The following is a 20,643-nucleotide window of genomic DNA, read 5'->3' as shown; positions in this document are numbered from 1 at the left end:
TTTTTAAGGAAATGTGAGAATCTCGTATGCTGGTGCAGAGTGCTAGATAAAAGAAACTAATAGTATGTGGACAGCGAATTGGTTTGCTCGACATTAAAAGATTTGGAAAGGGTGGAAAACTTGGGAGGAAGGGAGATCTATGTGACATTTGTGTGGTTGGATAATGGTGTCCTTATATTCTACAAGATTGTGGTTTTTTGTGGTTTCAATGTAATGTGGGCATGACTTCTGATGATTAGTAATGGGGGATCGTACCTAAGTTTTTGATCGAATATTACGTCCGGCTGTTTTGTTGATGTGTTTGGAACGGTTGTCAGTAACAGTTACGTTGATCTCGGAAGTGGAAAAGAAGGGGGAGGGGGGGGAGCAAATGGTCGGTTGTTTTCCCCTGTGGTTATTGCCTTGATATTTGAAGGGTTCGAAAACGAATACCACTGATGACACAAAACGATTAAATTGATCACGTCGAATTGAAGGGGCCGCTAGTACGAATGGATGGTAAGATAATCAGCGAGAAATTCGACGGTGTCAGACAATTGGAGCTGGCACAAAGTGGGATATGGTTTTGGGACAACAGCTGTTTTACCATACGTTTCTTTATTCTTAAAGGAGATACATTGAAAAAAAAAAGGTCTGTATCACCTGCAGGGGCTAGACACACAAGTACACGGCTATTACAAATGATTGAAGCGATTTCATAAATTCACTGTAGCTCCATTCATTGACATATGGTCACGACACATTACAGATATGTAGAAAAACTCTTAAAGTTCTGTTCGGCTGAAGCCGCACTTCAGGTTTCTGCCGCCAGAGCGCTCGAGAGCGCAGTGAGACAAAATGGCGACAGGAGCCGAGAAAGCGTATGTCGTGCTTGAAATGCACTCACATCAGTCAGTCATAACAGTGTAATGACACTTCAGAACGAAGTTCAACAACGATCCACCAACTGCTAACTCCATTCGGCGATGGTATGCGCGGTTTAAAGCTTCTGGATGCCTCTGTAAGGGGAAATCAACGGGTCGGCCTGCAGTCAGCGAAGAAACGGTTGAACGCGTGCGGACAAGTTTCACGCGTAGCCCGCGGAAGTCGACGAATAAAGCAAGCAGGGAGCTAAACGTACCACAGCCGACGGTTTGGAAAATCTTACGGAAAAGGCTAAAGCAGAAGCCTTACCGTTTACAATTGCTACAAGCCTTGACACCCGATGACAAAGTCAAACACTTTGAATTTTCGGCGCGGTTGCAACAGCTCATGGAAGAGGATGAGTTCAGTGCGAAACTTGTTTTCAGTGATGAAGCAACATTTTTTCTTGATGGTGAAATGAACAGACACAATGTGCGAATTTGGGCGGTAGAGAATCCTCACGCATTCATGCAGCAAATTCGCAATTCACCAAAAGTTAACGTGTTTTGTGCAGTCTCACGGTTTAAAGTTTACGGCCCCTTTTTCTTCTGCGAAAAAAACTTTACAGGACACGTGTATCTGGACACGCTGGAAAATTGGCTCATGCCACAACTGGAGACCGACAGCGCCGACTTCATCTTTCAACAGGATGGTGCTCCACCGCACTTCCATCATGATGTTCGGCATTTCTTAAACAGGAGATTGGAAAACCGATGGATCGGTCGTGGTGGAGATCATGAACAGCAATTCATGTCATGGCCTCCACGCTCTCCCGACTTAACCCCATACGATTTCTTTCTGTGGGGTTATGTGAAAGATTCCGTGTTTAAACCTCCTCTACAAAGAAACGTGCCAGAACTGCGAGCTCGCATCAACGATGCTTTCGAGCTCATTGATGGGGACATGCTGCGCCGAGTGTGGGAGGAACTTGATTATCGGCTTGATGTCTGCCGAATCACTAAAGGGGCACATATCGAACATTTGTGAATGCCGAAAAAAACTTTTTGAGTTTTTGTATGTGTGTGCAAAGCATTGTGAAAATATCTCAAATAATAAAGTTATTGTAGAGCTGTGAAATCGCTTCAATCATTTGTAATAGCCCGGTATTTGTAGATTTTTCCAAGTGAAACTTGACCCAAATAGAACTACGAAAAAAACACCAAACAGAAAAAAGAATGCCGAACAGACTGGCTGGTTTACTGTGTACATATTAGCAAAGCGTATGGCGAACAGGAGCGCTAAAATGTTTTAAGTGACATACCGTGTAAGGACGAGGCAGCGGCGAACTGGCTTTGGGTCTTTGCTGTATTTACGGAGGCAAGTCAATAAACAGTGAGCGTGACTTTTTTTCCTCTCGAGCCGTGCACACGTGGCAGCGAAAAAATATTTCGTGAGAACAACTGGTAGGGCGGGGTTACCGATACGGACATGATAAATAAGTGTGCGCTTTCACTTAACACGTGCGCCATAGCAAACGAAGATTGATAAACAGCCGCCCACAAATAATGGATTTTGTTTGCACCTTCAACAGATTTGAAATATAGCTATTAATTCCACTCGCGAATGGTGCGTGGGAAGAATGTCTGCAAGTCTCTGCATTATCTCCAATTTTCTCTTCATGGTCATTACGTGAGACGTATGTGGAAGGAAGTAATGCGTTGTCCGACTCTTCCCGGAAAGTGATCTCTCGAAATTTCAATAGTAAACCTCCCCCTGATGCACATAGTCCCTTGTCTAACGTCTTCCACTCGAGTTTGTTGGACATCTCTGTAGTGCTCTCGAGCCGACTAAGCCATCCTGTGACGAAACGCGCCGCTCTTCGTTAGAACTTCTCTATTTCTATCAGTCCTATCTGGTAAGGGTCCCAGACTGATGTACAATACTCACGAATTTGTCAAACAGAAGGTCTATATTTCCATAAGATTCTCCCTATGAATAAACTTTAGTTGAACCATCGCGAAAACTTATAGATAACGCGACAAGATGACAAGAAGTCGCAGAGTATGTAAGTGATCATGCAGACGATAAATGTGCACCTCTGGAAGATTACCTGTAAATTAGTACACACTGTTGCCGCCGTTGTTTCAGAATACGGTCGTATGACAAGCAGCACACTTACAGATGAACAAAATGATTGTCACAGCTGTTCGTTTATCATTCCACATGCTCGGTTGCATATCAAACACGACTGTGCGCGATGCGTGCCGAAATTGGTATGACTGCAATAGAAGCAGGTCGTTTGAAAAATTTGTCGTACGTATGGCGAATCTCATATTTTCTATTCTTGCTGCTAATGAAAATTGTTTTCATTATTTTTCTTCTTTCGTTGTCAATTCTTTGCTGGTCGGGAGCATATATCGTCCTTCGTTTCCTCCGTACCTTCCGTTAAGTCTCTTCAGCTCAAAGTAGGTTGCTAATCACAAGCTGCGACATAGTCGCGATCTGGACAGTGACCGGAATATATAATGAATTTCCTTTACTTTACGTCTATGGTCACAATTTTTTTGTCATCATGCTATCGGTTTCGGCCTATATGAGCATCTTCAGATATGTTTTATGAAAACATGCCGTAATATAATGGAGCCATAGTGGCATCGTTAAGTGATAAACATAAAATCAGCGCCAGCGTCGTCAAATGTATATAAATAATGGTATATACAGAGTCATTTTGTCAGCAGCAAGGTTGTTAATTTCAAAATGGTTCCAATGGCTCTGAGCACTATGGGACTTAATTTCTAAAGTCATCAGTCCCCTAGAACTTAGAACTACTTAAACCTAACTAACCTAAGGACATCACACACATCCATGCCCGAGGCAGGATTCGAACCTACGACGTAACGGTCGCGCGGTTCCAGACTGTAGCGCCTAGAACCGCTTGGCCACACCGGCCGGCAATTTCAGATCGTGAGCAGTCTGTGTGGCATACGATGCTTCGGTCTTCAACGTAGATTCTTTACTGACATTTTTCCAGCTATGATTTTCATTAATAAAAGATAATTGAGTCGTCAAATAGATGGTTAGTTTAAATATATGCTGTGTTTTACTGGTCGTAATCCCATTGGAGGCAACATTATCCCTATGAAAGTAATTGTACTGCAGAGATGTCCAATCCATTGGTTCTTCAATGCTTGGTGGTGTTTCACAAGTATCTTTTCTCTCCCATGTTATTACCTACGATACTTTTTTCGCGATTCATTCCGGAGTGAGCCCCAATCGATTCTCCCATTCGTGTATGCAACCAATCTGACATGCGCGATTCCAGCTCCACATGCACTCTGTAAGGTTCGATATTTTCTGGTTTACTTATTCTAGGATTGAAGACAACTGTGTAAGTTGAAATGACATGTCTAATGTCGCAATATTAGCACAAAAATACACTCTTTTACACAGTTTTCAATGTGATAACAAAAAACAATTGTCAGGATAATGCATCTCGTCAACATCAAAAAGTGAAATAATCCTAAACACAACAATATTAAGTATTAACTCTCAGGAGGTTATCCTAAACACGACAATATTGAAGTTTAAGTAGAAGTTTCTTTACAAAATTGTTCCTACACTTACGTTATGATGTTAGTCAGTACTACGAAAATCGTCCAATTCCAGTTCAAAGTTCGGTACTATTTTTAGGATGACAATCAAGTCTACGGTGGATGGTTAGTTATGTGACAAATTGAGAAAAAGGTTACCCAAGGTCGCTCGAGTTTACAGTGGACGCAAGCTGGTGAACCAACGTGGTATTTCCTTAAGCTGCGATGATCTGTCGTCTGCTAGACCTCTCTCTTCCGCTGAAATTCCTATAAAACTATTTACACCATTGCTGAATTTTCCAGCAGAAACTTTCCCTATGTTTCTCGTTATGCGAGAGAACATGTACTCATCCCTAGTCTTAGACTGTGGCGATATACACGCGCATGGCTGGAACAGCGCGCATATTATAATGCCCTCTCAGTTCTCGCAAGAACAATTAACTAATTAACTGGTTCGTTTCTCCACAGTTGGAGCTAAACGATTCTATAGCTAATTTCTAGCTGGATATCAGCCACCTTTTATGTGGATTTTAAGTATAGGTCTAATTCCGTATATTGTATGTCAGTTCATGTTTTATTGTTAGACGCTCATTTTTCCACGTGAAGTAATTTTAATTAATGATTACACATACTGCATTTTAACTATAGAATTTACGATACTGGTTACTCATATATCCTTGCTAGTTTGCCCTCTGCTGGTCCTAGTTATTTGTATAAATACTAGACGCAACCAGACTACCATCAGCACTTACTATGTACCTACATGTATACATTTTGACGTTGCCACCTAGATAAGAATATTTTTTGGTCTGCATGGCTGGCATCCATGGCTGTTACACATATAAATAATTTTTATGTTTGTTAGGTATCACCAGGCCTGTTACAGATGTTGCTTCAGCTAACTGAACTTAGATGGTTTCACCACTATTTTTTTATTTGTATCAGATCTGAACATGGCGATAGCCGAACGCGGTATAGTGAATTGTAAAAAAAGTTGTGTGATCAAGACGGGCGTCCTCAAGTAAAGTACTACAATATGATCGCGGACTCATTTACAGACTTTATTTCCTGGTAGATCTTGATGCTGTTGTACCATTAAAAAAATGGTTCAAGTGGCTCTGAGCACTATGGGACTTAACTTCTGACGTTATCAGTCCCCTAGAACTTAGAACTTCTTAAACCTAATTAACCTAAGGAATCACACACATCCATGCCCGAGGCAGGATTCGAACCTGCGACCGTAGCGGTCACGCGTTTCGAGACTGTAGCGCCTAGAACCGCTCGGCCACTCCGGCCGGCTGTACCATTCAAAACATACTGAGAAAACAGAGTTCACTCCTTCCAATAAATATGGCAAATGAAGGGATGCCGGCCTAACTGGCCAAGCGGTTCTAGGCGCATCAGTGTGGAACCGCGCGACCGCTACGGTCGCAGGTTCGAATCCTGCCTCCGGCATGGATGTGTGTGATGTACTTAGGTTAGTTAGGTTTAACTAGTTCTAAGTTCTATTGGACTGATGACCGCAGATGTTAAATCCCATAGTGCTCAGAGACATTGAAACGAAGGGATACACTGAATCTTGGCCCGACGTCCATAAGATTTGTTCGCGGATGGGTCTGAAAGCACAGACTCTGTTCGAACATTCGTTGAGGATAAGAACGTTCTCTTAAAGGACAACCGCCAGTCAATGAAACCTAATATTATTCGCTATACATATTCCAAATATTACCTAGTGTCAAAAAGCTAAGCAAAATCAGGAAAAAGAGGAAAATAATTAGAGAAAAACAGAGATGCCACGGTAAATTGCTTTCATTGTATTCGGAAATGAGCACTACTTGCTTAGAATAGGCATATTTTCACTAGATCGTGACAGATTGGTAAGAGATTCGCGGTGGAGATAACAGTGCAACTCTTCTGATTCCTCCATCCTTTATCTCTTGTAGCGATAAGAGAAACAAGAAGGCAAAAAGATAAGGTCGTATACAGTTGCATATCGATATCCATTTCTCTTCTCGTTCGATTCCTCTTCGCACCACTCACGAAAATAAAACAACAGTCAGTGGCTAACACTGGCGCGAAGTATCTTCCGCCATGCAATCTACAGATGCCTGCTGAACATCTGTAAAGACGCTCAGAAAGTATGGAACAATAAACTGTAGCTTGGTAACGATAATAAAAACTGCTAAGGCTGATCATTTTGTATGCAGACGCGTTGTTCCTTTACAATCTAACGTATACCTTACTTTTGTTTCCTTCTGTTTTAGGTAAACTATCATGGATGATCATCATCATACCCTACTACGCCAACATGCAGTTAGAGGAATTCCTCATCTAACTCGAGCGTTGCTCAACAGTACCGGTTCATGGTAAGTTCTCGTCAAACTATGGAGAAAACATAGAGAATCGAAGTGTGCTGCAGCAACTGTATAACGCATCTAAACTGACGCATTAGTAGGAAGCGATCACAATATTGAGTTATTGTGATCGCTTCTTAGTTTTGGTTATTGATAACTTGATACCAGTGTCTGAGTTTAATTTGTACACCATAGCACTGAACATGATCACTATGTGATCGAAAATCGATTCTCCTGCCAATAAACCATCAATATTACGGCCAACGTTGACCTTCCCTTTAATTTAACAAACATAGTCGTTGTGCACACAGCACTCCATGGAGTCACCAATCAATGTATTGACATTATTAGAAGGATTGGGATGTCAGGAAAACTTTGCACGCTGTTTGTCTCAGATCTTAAGAAGAGAAATTATTCAAATTAGGATGAACATTACTGTACTGACTGGAGTCATCAATAGAAGTATTTTGGATTTTCACGTCGAAAAAAACCAGATCAGTTATGATATGACAGTTCCCTTATTGTTGGCGTGAAATGACCAGCGTCCAAGGCTTTACGAACCCTCATTCCTGTCATGCAAAAAGATTGCTTCAGGTTGGTGAGAAAATAAACTCTATACGTAAGATTTCATATCTTCATTGTAGCATCTGTGCGTCATTAGATACTGATATACAACGTCGGATCTAAAATATCCCCCATGTAAAGTGTTATGCCGGAGGAAAGGTAGCCCCTGAGGGCTGGCAACCCATATTACACCACAGAGGACGAGGTTGTCTATGTTCAAGGCTTACCAAAAGCACCATGGTGAACACCGGCTATTTATATACAGGATAGCCGGAAATAAAAATTCCAAGCACTACTTCCTGCAGGGGGAGCTCGAGCCACGGCCTGTAGGAAGTATCACTACGACAAAACCTGACTGGATGGAGACACCTATTTAGGGGCTAGAACCAGCCGATGCCTACCTCGTGGACCTCGACAGCTGAAGATTACGTCTTTGTCTCTGAATTGGACTTTTGCTAGTGTGTGTGTGTGTGTGTGTGTGTGTGTGTGTGTGTGTGTGTGTGTGTGTGTGTGTTACCACGAACCTTTGTGAAAAATTAGAAGTGAACTTTTGTTTGCTTCAATTAGGAGACTTTTACTGGCATCGTTATTGTTACCTTTCCTTTGTTCTTCACTCATCAACCTTGTAAACTTACATAAATGAAAGTTGTGTTTGTGAAAAATTGCGAATTGTCAGTCACAACATAAAGCAGTCTTTACCACTAAATGTCGCGAGAGGAGGACACGCAGGTATATATATATATATATATATATATATATATATATATATATATATATATATATAAAAAGAAAGAGGCAAGAAGTATTCTGTTGTCAGTAGTGAAGCACTAACAGCAGAATGGATCGGTCACGAGAGTTTACTGACGTCGAACGTAGACTAATCATTGGATGTCATGGGAGTAACCAACCATCATGGACATTTCAAGCGTTCTGAAGCTGTCGAAATGACCTTTAGTGATGTGACTGTGGAACAGAAACGCGGAGCTAAACCATGTTCTGTACTGAGGGATAACGACCATCAAGCATTGCCGAAGGTAGTAGTAAAAAATTATCGTAATGAATTACTCCAGATTTCCAAACTGTTACGTGCAGTCCAACTAGCACAATGGCTGTGCGTCTTTTTTCCGAATTATCAGTTTTCCGACTGGTTTGATTCGACTCGCCACGAATTCATCTCCTGTGCCCATCCCTTCATCTCAGAGAGTAGCACTTGCAACCTACGTCCTCAATTATTTGCTGTATATATATTCCAGTCTCTGTCTTCCTCTACAGTTTTTGCCCTCTGCAGCTCCCTCTAGTACCATGGAAGACATTCCCTCATGTCTTAACAGATGTCCTATCATCCTGCCCCTTTCTCCTTGTCAGTGTTTTCCACATACTCATTTCCACTCCGACTCTGCGCAGAACCTCCTCATTCCTTACCTACATAATTTTGAACGTTCGACTGTAGCACCACATCTCAAGTCATTCGATTGTCTTCTGTTCCTGTTTTCCCACAGTCCATGTTTCACCACCATACAATGCTGAGCTCCAGACGTACATTCTCACAAATTTCTTCCTCAAATTAAGACCTATGTTCGATACTAGTAGACTTGTCTTGGCCAGAAATGCCCTTCCTGCCAGTGCTAGTCTGATTTTGATATCCTCTTTGCTCCATCCGTCAGTGGTCATTCTGCTGCCTAGGTAGCAGAATTCCTTAACTTCATCTACTTCGTGACCATCAATCCTGATGTGCAGTTTCTCACTGTTCTCATTTCTGCTACTTCTCATTACTTTCGGCTTTCTTTGATTTACTGTCATTCCATATTCTGTACTCATTAGGCTGCTCATTCCATTCAGAAGATCGTGTAATTCTTCTTCAATTTCAGTCAGGATAGCAATGTCATCAGCGAATCGTATCGTTGATATCCTTTCACCCTGAATTTTAATTTCACTCTTGAATCTTCCTTTTATATCCATCATTGTTTCTTCGATGACCTGATGATTGTCTATTCATTTTTCCTGCGTTCTTCGCTTTTCAGCAGTGCATCCAGTGCGAACTTTGCTTTGGTCGTCAACAATTTCTTTCCTTTATTTTACCCGTCTTGTTCCGTAGGACCAAATTGATGAGCAAACCTGCAAGGTCATTGAAGGTGTCAATATTTGAAATTACAACATAAAAGTAATAACAGATCAAATTAAATGTTTATAAACCCAAAAAAGACAAGCCATAAGTAAACGCAATCAACAATGCAACACAGCAATCAACTTAATTTTCCAAGGTACTCCTCCACAGAATAGGACTGGCCCATCAGAAAACTCTTCAGTTTCGATTTGAAAGTGGGTGGGTTACAGCTAAGATTTTTGAATTCTTGAGGTAGCTTTTTGTAAATGGATGCAGCAGTTTACTGCACACCTTTATGCACGAGACTCAAGGGAGTCCGATCCAAATGCAGACAGGTTTCTGCCTAATATTAACTGAATGAAAACTGCTAATTCTTGAGAATAAGCTGGTATTTTCAATAACAAATGGTTCAAATGGCTCTGAGCACTATGCGACTTAACTTCTGAGGTCATCAGTCGCCTAGAACTTAGAACTAATTAAACCTAACTAACCTAAGGACATCACACACATCCATGCCCGAGGCAGGATTCGAACCTGCGACCGTAGCAGTCCCGCGGTTCCGGACTGAGCGCCTAGAACCGCTAGACCACCGCGGCCGGCTTTTCAATAACAAACAACAATAAAGAATATATATATATTAAGAGGCCAATGTCAGAGTACCCTGACTAATGAACAGTCGTCGACAAGAGGTTTGCGAAATTACACCACTTTTTGCCCGAACCGGCCGTTTCTGAACCAAAAATATCCTTCGAAAATGGGAAGGGTTATCCCAAAATATAATACCATACGTCGTAAGGGACTGAAAATAGGCAAAGTAGACTACTTTTCGTGTCGAAATATCACTTACTTCAGGTACCGTTCGAATAGTAAAAATGGCAGCATTAAGTCTTTGAACAATATCCTGAATGTGAGCTTTCCATGACAGTTTACTATCTAGAACTATCTGAACACCTAGAAATTTGAATCATTCAGTTTTAATCATATATCCATTCTGTAACATGAAAACGTAGAGTTTTGTTGAATTGTGTGTTAGAAACTGTGAAAAATTAATCTTATTGTGATTTAGCGTTAGTTTATTTTCTACATGTCATGAACTTATGTCATGAACTGCACTATTTGCAACCGAGCCAATGTTGCATACAACATCGTTTACTACCGAGATAGTATTTTCAGCAAAAAGAAATACTAAAGGGCATATCATTTACAAAATAAGCAATAGGAGTGGCCCCAGCACTGATACCTGGGGCACCCCCCTTTCTCCCCCCTCGCTTCCCCCATTTAGCCGTGCCTCACTGAGACACTACATCATAGCAGTTCTCAACACTGTGGACAAATTTTGCTGTCTGTGGTTAAAGTAAGACGTGGACCAATTGTGAGCCACTCCCCGCATTCCATAATGGTCCAACTTCTGGAGCAATATTTTGTTATTAGCACCATCTAATGCCTTAGTTAAATAAAAAAAAAAGATGCCTAGCGTTCGAAATCTTATGTTTATCCATCCAGTATCTCACAGAGAAAAGAGAATATAGCATTTTCAGTTGTTAAATCACTTCTGAAAGCGAACTGTACATTTGATAACAAATTATGTGAAATAAAATGATCAATTAGCCTTACATATACAGCCTTTTCGAATACTTTAACAAACACTGATGGCTTAGAAATAGGTCTAAAACTGTGTACGTTATCACTTTCTTCCTTTTTATAAAGCGGCATTACTACTGAGTACTTTAATGGTTCAGGAAGCTGACCATTCTTAAAGGAAAAATTACAAATATGGCTAAGTACAATAAGTATTATTACTGTCCTTTCCTTAATTCTGTTACTACAGGGCGATCCAAATAAACCCGAACTACTTCAATGGCTCACAAGTTCCCTCAGAAAGCTCGTAGAAATAGGAAAGTTATTTTAATGATGTCGGTATCCCTGGGAGAATGTGAAGTACTGCCCGTTGATGGTTGTTTCAGCGCATGAGGCCCTTTGTCCATTATATTGCCGCGCTTGCTCGTATCGTGTTAGTTCGTTCGTAGCCTCGTCGGTCGCGGTTTATGAAGTCTCTGAATGTGTAGTTCGGGCCGAGTGACAATAAAGAGCAAATTAGCTAATCCTCCGCAGTCTTTAGCTGGCAAGAACGTGCAGTACACAATTCGAGAGACGATTTTCATCATGAACACATAGTGGAATTCAGATTCACTGGTTCCAACACAACGTGCATTCGTGAGAGAATTCAATGTTCGCAATGTTCCAAGAAAGGCAACAGTTTTATCAACTGTAAGAAAGCTGGAGATCTCTGGTGTACCAAACAGTAGAAGTGGTAAACGTAGGCCATAACTCAGTGCAGAGATTACGATAATTGAAACCCAGAACAAGGATCGGGATTAATTGATGGAAAACACGTGGAAGTGTGGCTCAACTTGATGCTTTATTTATCATTCCCAAACAGATATTTTTACTTAATAACAAGATTATCTTGAGTCAAGTGACAGTTACCCAGATCCTTGAGAAACACATACAAATAATTAATATTTTTGAATTAAATTCACAATATATAAGGACATTTGCATGGCTCATAAAAATACTAACAGTACTCAAAAAAGTCAGCTGTGCAATGCAGTGGTGGCCCGATTACAAACAGTTCATTAATGTAATAAATCTGCTACCGCACTCTTTCCCCGCAAGTAGATTGCAATTGCGGGCTAATCCCACAACAGGACTTGAATATAAATTCAACAAACATTAAAATGTATCTCCATTGGTTATTCTACTCTTGTTATACAACATACGGTCACGCTGCCCACCGGCTATCCACATGTAAGACCGAAGCAACAGTACACAAGCCTGTTCCACACAAAATCACATAAAGTACTCAAGCTACCAGGCCTCTAAAATACGATTAAAATGATTATAACAATTAAACCCTTAACCTTTTAAATAAATCAAAAAACCCAGTGCTCAGTTTGCCAAAAGACTTTCATGACATGCCGCAAAGGCCTTACAATAGTAGAAACACTGAGTCAATTACTTCCTATATGTGAAGATAGTAACTGTTCTCGAAAGAACAGATACCACTGATGACCATGCAGCTTCTCTAGAATAAATGATAATTAATTGAAACCCTCAGCTGCCAACAGGTGTTATTGATGTTACGACTTCTGCACCACTTGCTAGCAGTAGACACTGTGGCCGCGCCAAAGACTGAGACGGCGTGGAGTTTTGCAATTATTCATTGAACTTTCTTTACAATTTCTCCCTCGTCGTCGCTGCCCAGCCCTGCGGATCCCTCTGCCTGGCTGCTGCTGTGTAGATTCTCCGACAATGCGCCAACGCGCGCCGCTGATCGCACTCGGGAGCCTCAGGCCACCAGTGCTCCGCTGAAGCCAGGATGCCCTGTGGATGAGATGAACTCGCCCCAGTACGAGCACGCCCACGGAGCCGCGTCGCCATGAAGTCAGCTGCCGACGCCTGCTGCACCGGCGGCTGGGAAGCCGTCAATCGCGATGTCTGCGAGGTCCCGTCATGGACGGACCACGCGGCGTGGCCGGGTTGCTGTGAAGTCCGGGCGTCAGTCCCCGGCGGCGCCTGTGACCAAGACCGCGCTGCGGCCAGTCCTGCTGGAAGTTCTCGCTGTAGTTAGTCAGCCATGGTGCCGACAGAACTCGGGCCGACCTCCAGAGCTGAAGTTGATATCTGGCGGCGAACGGATGACTCCTGCGAGCTGGAACAGACTTCCGGAATCGTCACCTACGAAGATTGAACATTCGGACACGGACCACGTCCGTCCTCAGATCCGAAATGCTTTCTAACGGCTTCTGTCTGCTGCTGCCTGCACTCCACTATTTCTATCCGGCAGGTGGACGTTTTTTATCCTCAGTGGTAGCTTTTTGTTATTACTCCCGCGGTATATTGCAGCGTAACTTAGCATGCTGGCCTCACTTCCCCTTACTCAGCGCTCTCCAGGCTTCGCTCGGCGCTCGGTCTGTGTGCGTCCTTGCGTCAGCCTGCTGGTAGACTGCTGCTGTCAGCAAGGCTATCTGTGCCTGCCTACTTCACAACGCCTCGGTCGCCAGCATGCCTCTGTTCTGCCATTCTCCACTGCGTGAAGCAACGCTTACTACATGTGGCCACAACATTGACATACCTCGATGGGGACAGCTGAAAATGCGTGCCCCGACCAGGACTTGAACCCGAACTGTCGGCAGCTGAGAGTTTCAATTAATTATCATTTAATTACTTCCTAATTCGGCGACATCTCCGCCGTGGCACGATACCGAAAGAATAACAACAAATTACTCTTCTTGAGGTTGGAACCAGAGAGCCGCAGAATCGCATGTGACCTGCCAACACTTAGGCCTTGTGCAATGACGGGAAGGCAGCTGAAGCAGAAGGAAGTGCGTCCCTGCCCAGGACCAGCAGAACAGCAACACGTGAACTGCTGCCAATACAAGGCTGTCAACATTTACCAAACAACAAATAAGTCTGAAAAAAAGTAACATACATAGTAATACTTAAAGGGGGTATTAAAGATTCAACAATGAAAACTTCATTATGGGAGTGGCCCGCTCATAACCTTTTAAGTTAACCTTCCCAGCAATAACAAGAAGCAATGTACAAGGTCATTTAAAAAAATAATTACATAATAATTCAAAAAAAGTCACAGTATACCTTTATTGAGGCCCCTTAGGGGCTAATAGATACTGTAACTGGGATACGCACCAAATGGCAGATGGCCGGTTAAACTTCACACCTATAACCCGAAGTGCCACGCAACACGGCACAAGAGAGTGTGCAAATACAAGCACGCACACACATGACTCAAACGTGCGTACCTTTAGGCTGAGTGGACATATCTTTGGTAAAGGCCAAATCCAATTACTCGCCCAGGAAGGGCCAGGAAGTTTACAAAAAACATAAATTACAATCAGTAGTATCAAACACTCAATAATAGCAAACCATGATTTCAAGTTCGAGAATAACACTGCAAAATACTAGCTTGGCGCATACAGGAACCTCCAGATTAAGACACACAGCCCCAAAGGGGTCACCGAAAGGCATAAAGAAAGAGGATTCCTGGCCAACTAATACCAGGCAGAATTAACAATCCTGAAGTACAGTTTAAATCCCTGAGCTAGCAGGACAGAGCAGTTACGGCTTAATTTGTGGAAAGGGGCCAAAATAAGTTAATGTCCGTTGTACTCAACATATAAACTTTATTTCGTAAAACACACACTCACACAAGCAAGAATCAAAACTCTCACGGCTTTAATGAAAGACCTCCTTGATTTAATTTAGATCGGCTGAAGGCCACTCATGAATCAAGAACAGTGTTACAGCTTAAGGCCGAGACAAAGATTTTCAATGTTTAATCTAAATAGGGTGAAAATTTGGCTGAAGGCCGTTTACGAACAAAACAATTTAACGGCTTAAGGCCTAGGAAGAAGAGCTTTCAATTTGAAAAGGCTGTGGGCTTTATCTTAAAATATTTCATGTAAAACTCGGCTGAAGGCCTCATGCTAAAGAATAACAATCTAATGAGTTAAGGGGAAGGCGAGGATTTTTAATTTTTAATTTAAGAGAGATTAAAACTCGACTGAAGGCCACACACCACGCAGAAAACAATTTTACGGCTTAAGGCCTAAAAGGAAGAGCTTCTAAATTTCAACTAAAATTGGCTAAAGGCTTTATCCTTCACATAAAACTCGGCTGATGGCGACACGAAATCCAAACAATCTCACAGCTTAAAGCCCAGGCAAAGAAATTTCCAATTTTTAATTTAAGCTGGAAAACTCAGCTGAAGGCCACATACAAACTTAAAGCCAATTTACAGCTTAAAGTCTAGACACAAGGAATTTTCAGTTTTAATTTTGAAGGCCACACACAGTACTTAAGACTAAAAAGGAAATCACTATGTAAAACACAAGGAGCAGCGCTCAGAAGGTTCTAAGGGTCGGCCTGGAAATTAACACTAACGCACGTTTAGGTGAGACAGGCAGCCAGACCGACAACCTCTTAATCGGAAGGCAACCCAACCGTAGGCCAGCCTACAAACCAACCAACCAAATCAGTTCTGCTTCATCTGACGAGCAAAACGACAACAAGACGTCAATAGTTCAACGTTCTGGATACTGGTGCCCAATCCAGGCAAATTAGAATAAATGCTCAAAACTACCAACACACCTCACCTGTCGAACCACACGCCGTGATGGACAGCAACAACACGACGAGGAAAATACACTTCCAAAAACTACGTCAACGCCCAGGGAAGGTAACCGGAACGTTAACGGCCACAAGGCAGAAGATACCGCTGGTGCACTTCACTAATGAAGGAGTGGATTAAATTAAGTTAAACCTCATCCAAGAAAACGTCTGCAATTCTAGCCGACTTCAATGCACACAGGTTGTTGGTCGCGGGTTCCAATGGCTCTGAGCACTATGGGACTTAACGTCTGAGGTCATCAGTCCCCTAGAACTTAGAACTACTTAAACCTAACTAACCTAAGGACATTACACACATCCATGCCCGAGGCAGGATTCTAGTCTGCGACCTTAGCGGTCGCGCGGTTCTAGACTGTAACGCCTAGAACTGCTCGGCCACTCCGGCTTGCTCGCGGGAATCTCGCAGAAAGCAACAACCAGGATCAAACGAAGAGAAGTGATAGCAGTTGAGGCTTGATAGTAGGCTAAGTGAGGACTCAAGTGTCCAAGATCGGTGGGCGACGAACTTAGTAACCCTCGCAAGAAGCGCCTCACAACTCCAACCGCGCGTCCTAGCCGCCAGCGGCTCCGGCCCGACTCCGCGCGGCGGAGACCTCCTCGCTGCTCTGCTCCTACCGACCGACTGCCCAGCACCCGGAAACGCTCAAAAGATGAAACACACTTCGGCGATGAGATGACCGACCAATCGGCCAACCAACGGTCGTTGCCGCTCCAGTCTTTTTCAGTCGGACAGCACATGTGTGCCGCCAGCAGTCGGCAAGTACTGGCTGTCCGCACCTCACTGGCGCTCCGTACCCGACGCTCCTTCGTCCCCGACTGCTCCGTGCCCGTCTGCACTGCTGGTCCGTCCCCAGCTCACTTCCCGACACACGACGACCAGGAAATACTGTCGGTCGCTCCAGAGATAGTACGACAGTGCACTATCGATACGCGCAGCTGCTGCCACTCACGGGCAAGTAGTTAGTGACGCCAGTAAATGGAATAAGAAGACGAGGCGGCAGTACCGTAATCGAAGATGACAAACAATAAAGGGCATGAACACGAGCCGTGCACGGCTCAACAGTAGTTACTAAACAGACTTCATAGATAATTCCAAACAAATGCCAAAGAGGCCAGTAGGCACCGGATAATGCTCTCCTTGCGGTCGTGGCTGCTAATAAGTTGTTCCAAGCATCTCGGCGTATTTAGCACACCATAAGTGATTGATGCACATCGTAACCAGGTTGGAAGCGACGAGAGCCGCCTCTTGCCCACTGAATTCGCAAGTATCAACAGTCAACGCTGCAGGAAAACGGTCAACGGTGCTAACTCCCTGCAATCGCCAGGACGCCGGAGTACTTAGGCACACCCGTCCAGTGTCGGTGGAACGCGCGCACAAACTGCGCCAGTAGCATCACACGCGCACCCTATCGGAAGCCACCATGGCTTAATAATGCTTGAAGACGCTTGGAGAACTGTCCAAGGAAATCGTTACGTCGATTGAGCCACGAGGTGGGAATTTCATTTAGCACATATCAGAGAGATGCGAAGAAACAGACATTGCGACCATGCAAAGTCGATGAGACGCCCTGCTAAACAGGACAGGTAGTTTAAATTGTGGGAAGGGGCCAAAATAAGCGGCTCTCAGTTACGCTTGAACATACAACTTTATTTATTTGACCAAACATTAGAAGAGCCAAGAAAATAAAAAAAAATAACCACAGCAGTAATTTTTGGAACTTAATTACCGGCTGAATGCGTCTTAAGGAGAAGACCACTTTATTTTAAAATCGGCTGAAAGCCAATCAGTTAAGATTCAAACCAAAATCAGAAATCTAAAAGGCAAAAGGCCTTATCTTAAAACAGTTCTTTAAATTAGGCTGAAGGCCCAAACAATCTTACGCCTTAAGGGCAAAACAACCTTAATCTAAAAATCGGCTAGAAGCCATACAAATACAAAGAAGAACAAATAAGGAAAGGCAGTACACCCAACGGAGTTCAGAAGTTTCCGTAGGTCGGCCTGGAATTCAAACACTAATGCTCGCTTAAGTGAGACAGGCAGTCGGCCCCACCATTCTCGATCTGACGACAACCCAACCGACAGACAGTCAACGGACCTACCGACAAGGTAACTTCCGCTCCACCCGACCAGCACACAACAGGGAGTTCAATGGAACAATGTAGAAGGTATTGGCGCTCACAACCAATTATACATTGAGCGGTCAAACTACACACCGTGCTGGACACCGACAACATGATGAGGAAAACACACTGCCTGAATTTACAACTGCCAGGGCAGGTAACTGGAACGTTAACGACCACAAGACAGAAGATTCCGCTGGTGCACTTCAGTTCAAAATAATCAAGTTAAGTTAAACTCCACTGGGGGTGACTAAAATTTGCCAACCTGAAAACAGACGTTGTTGCTGCAATAGCCGACAACGAAATCCAGACGACACAATGTGAACAGGATCAGTTAGCCACGGACCTCGTAGCAATGGGAACAACACCACACACACCGCGCGTGGACGCCGCCAGCGGCCTCGGCCAAACTACGCGCCAGGGAGATTTCCTCGCTGCTCCGCGCCAACCGACCAACTGCCCAGGCCCGGAAACGGTGAAAGGACCAAATATACGTTGGCCGATGACATGACCAACCGAACGATCAACCAACGGTCGTCTCGCTCCAATCTCCCTTGTCGGACAGTTCATGTGTGTCGCCAGTCGTCGGCGACCACTGGCTGTCCGTGCCTCACCGGCGCTCCGTCCCCGACTTCACTGCTGCTGCGTCGCGACTGCACTGCTGGTGCGTCTCCAACTGACTGCCAGACACACGACGACCCGGAAATACAATCGGTCGCTCCAGAGATGGTACGACAGTGCACTTATCGATACGCGCTGCTGCTGCCGCTCACGGGCAAGTAAGGCAGGGATTTAGTGACGACAGTAAATGGAATAGGAAAATGAGGCGGCAGAACAGTAACAGATGATGACAAACAATAAATGGCATGAACATGAGCCGTGCATGGCTCAGTCGACATGACGCATTTCAAGAAATGAGGAACAATTTCATTACTGTCGATGGCTTCAAGAATTTCTTTTGCTTGATTTCTCTCGGCTTTCCGAGCCGTTCATAGCGTTTGGAGGCGCTGCTCCGCTGCCTTACTTGTTACCCGCCTGTGCGCATCGGCTGTATACGGGCGCGCGGGCGGCGCGCCGATTCCCGTCTCACCGTAGCCTCTGAGAAGTTACGGCCTCCTGGTTTGCTACGGCATCCCTCATAAGTTCAGTTTCTCTCTCGTAGCAGTCGGGCGTTAATTTACCCAGTTGTACCCGTTATCCTTCCATCTTATTTAGACCTCGCCTATCGTACCTGCCCTTCCGTGGTTTCCTTGTCTGGAACTTAGCTTTCTAGTTGACTATGACCAATGGCATCAACAAGCTGCCCAAGGACAATAAAAAACTCTACTAAGGGACCAGCAGGGCGCCACAGGGGCGGACCGCGCTACTAGGCAAGGGTGTCAAACCCAGAAGGGGCCAACGTGGCTCAGTAACCTCTCTTTTATCGTCCAGGTGCCACACTGCACAAAAGACCTTTCAGAGCGCCGGCCGGTGTGGCCGTGCGGTTCTAGGCGCGTCAGTCTGGAACCGCGAGACCGCTACGGTCTCAGGTTCGAAACCTGCCTCGGGCATGGTTGTGTGTGATGTCCTTAGGTTAGTTAGGTTTAAGTAGTTCTAAGATCTAGGGGCCTGATGACCTCAGCTGTTAAGTCCCATAGTGCTCAGAGCCATTTGAACCATTTGAACCTCTCAGAGCACAGGCAGTATTGTCGTTGACGCGTGAACAAAATTGAGAACGCATTACAGGGGAGTCCCGCTGCAGGAGGCTCACTTTCTACGACTAGTCTCTTGATACAGGGAAGGACTTTAAGACAGTCTGCACCCACTAGCCGCAGAACCACTATGCTCGAAACTTCCTGGCAGATTAAAACTGTGTGCCAGACCGAGACTCCAACTCGGGACCGAGTTCGATTCTCGGTCCGGCACACAGTTTTAATCTACCAGGAAGTTTTATATCAGCGCACACCCCGCTGCAGAGTGAAAATCTCATTCTGGCACTAGGCTCTTTCCTGCCCCTGCCTCCTTCTGCCACTTCCCTCGCTTGCGCAATCCTCGCTGGCGGCGAAGTGTCAACAAACAGGACGGGATGTCAGCTGTCGGCACGTGACGCCGTCCCTCTCTCCCTGGAGCGGCGGCGACGCCTGCGACGACCACCGCCTGTCAGCGGGGCGCCCTCGTGGCGCTGACGTCGCGCGTTACCAGAGGAAGTGCCGGCGCTACCTGTTCCAGCTCCTACTGGCTGGCGCTGGCGCCCGCATTACGCAACCCGGCGAGCCGCGTTATCTGCCCCACAGCGGCACGCCGGCGGCCGTTGAACTCCCTGCCGTCCCATCCCATGCCAACCAGCTGTGCGGATTCGCCACACTGCGCTGCTCGTCGCGTCTCGCAATCAGGCACACTTCAAGTACCTGGCACCATCACTCTGGCTCCAGAAATGACGTCATATTTTGGATGCCACCAATGCTGGAGGGGTTCTGAGTTTATGTTAAATGCGACATTATTCACTATTTTTCTCGCTCCACTTTGTGAAGTAGTACCACTTACCGGTATTCGAGGTGCGGCCCGTGATGCCAGGTGTTATGAGGCGGAACTATGGGCGTCATGGAAAAAGGGTGACCCGACTGAGTCACGCAGTTTGACTGTCTGATCACGAGGTGTGGCCATTAATTGCAAGTGTTTATCACGTAGGCTGACGTGAGCAGCAATGAACTATACTTGACGGGATGTATCTGGAACAAAAAATGGTTCAAATGGCTCTGAGCACTATGGGACTTAACTTATAAGGTCATCAGAACTAATTAAACCGAACTAACCTAAGGACATCACACACATCCATGCCCGAGGCAGGATTCGAACCTGCGACCGTAGCGGTCGCGCG

General features: G+C 44.6%; 1 protein-coding gene across 1 annotated transcript in view; it reads left to right on the top strand.

The window, feature by feature from the left end:
- Positions 1-20,643, top strand: part of LOC126455783 (angiopoietin-related protein 6-like) — a 1,041,335-nt gene that overhangs the window by 422,535 nt on the left and 598,157 nt on the right. The gene's annotated exons all lie outside the window — the stretch shown is intronic.

This window comes from Schistocerca serialis, chromosome 1 (genome assembly GCF_023864345.2).
Source record: "Schistocerca serialis cubense isolate TAMUIC-IGC-003099 chromosome 1, iqSchSeri2.2, whole genome shotgun sequence".
NCBI lineage: Eukaryota > Metazoa > Arthropoda > Insecta > Orthoptera > Acrididae > Schistocerca > Schistocerca serialis.
The sequence above is the reverse complement of the archived record's forward strand: the minus strand, read 5'-3'. Positions and strand labels throughout refer to the sequence as shown.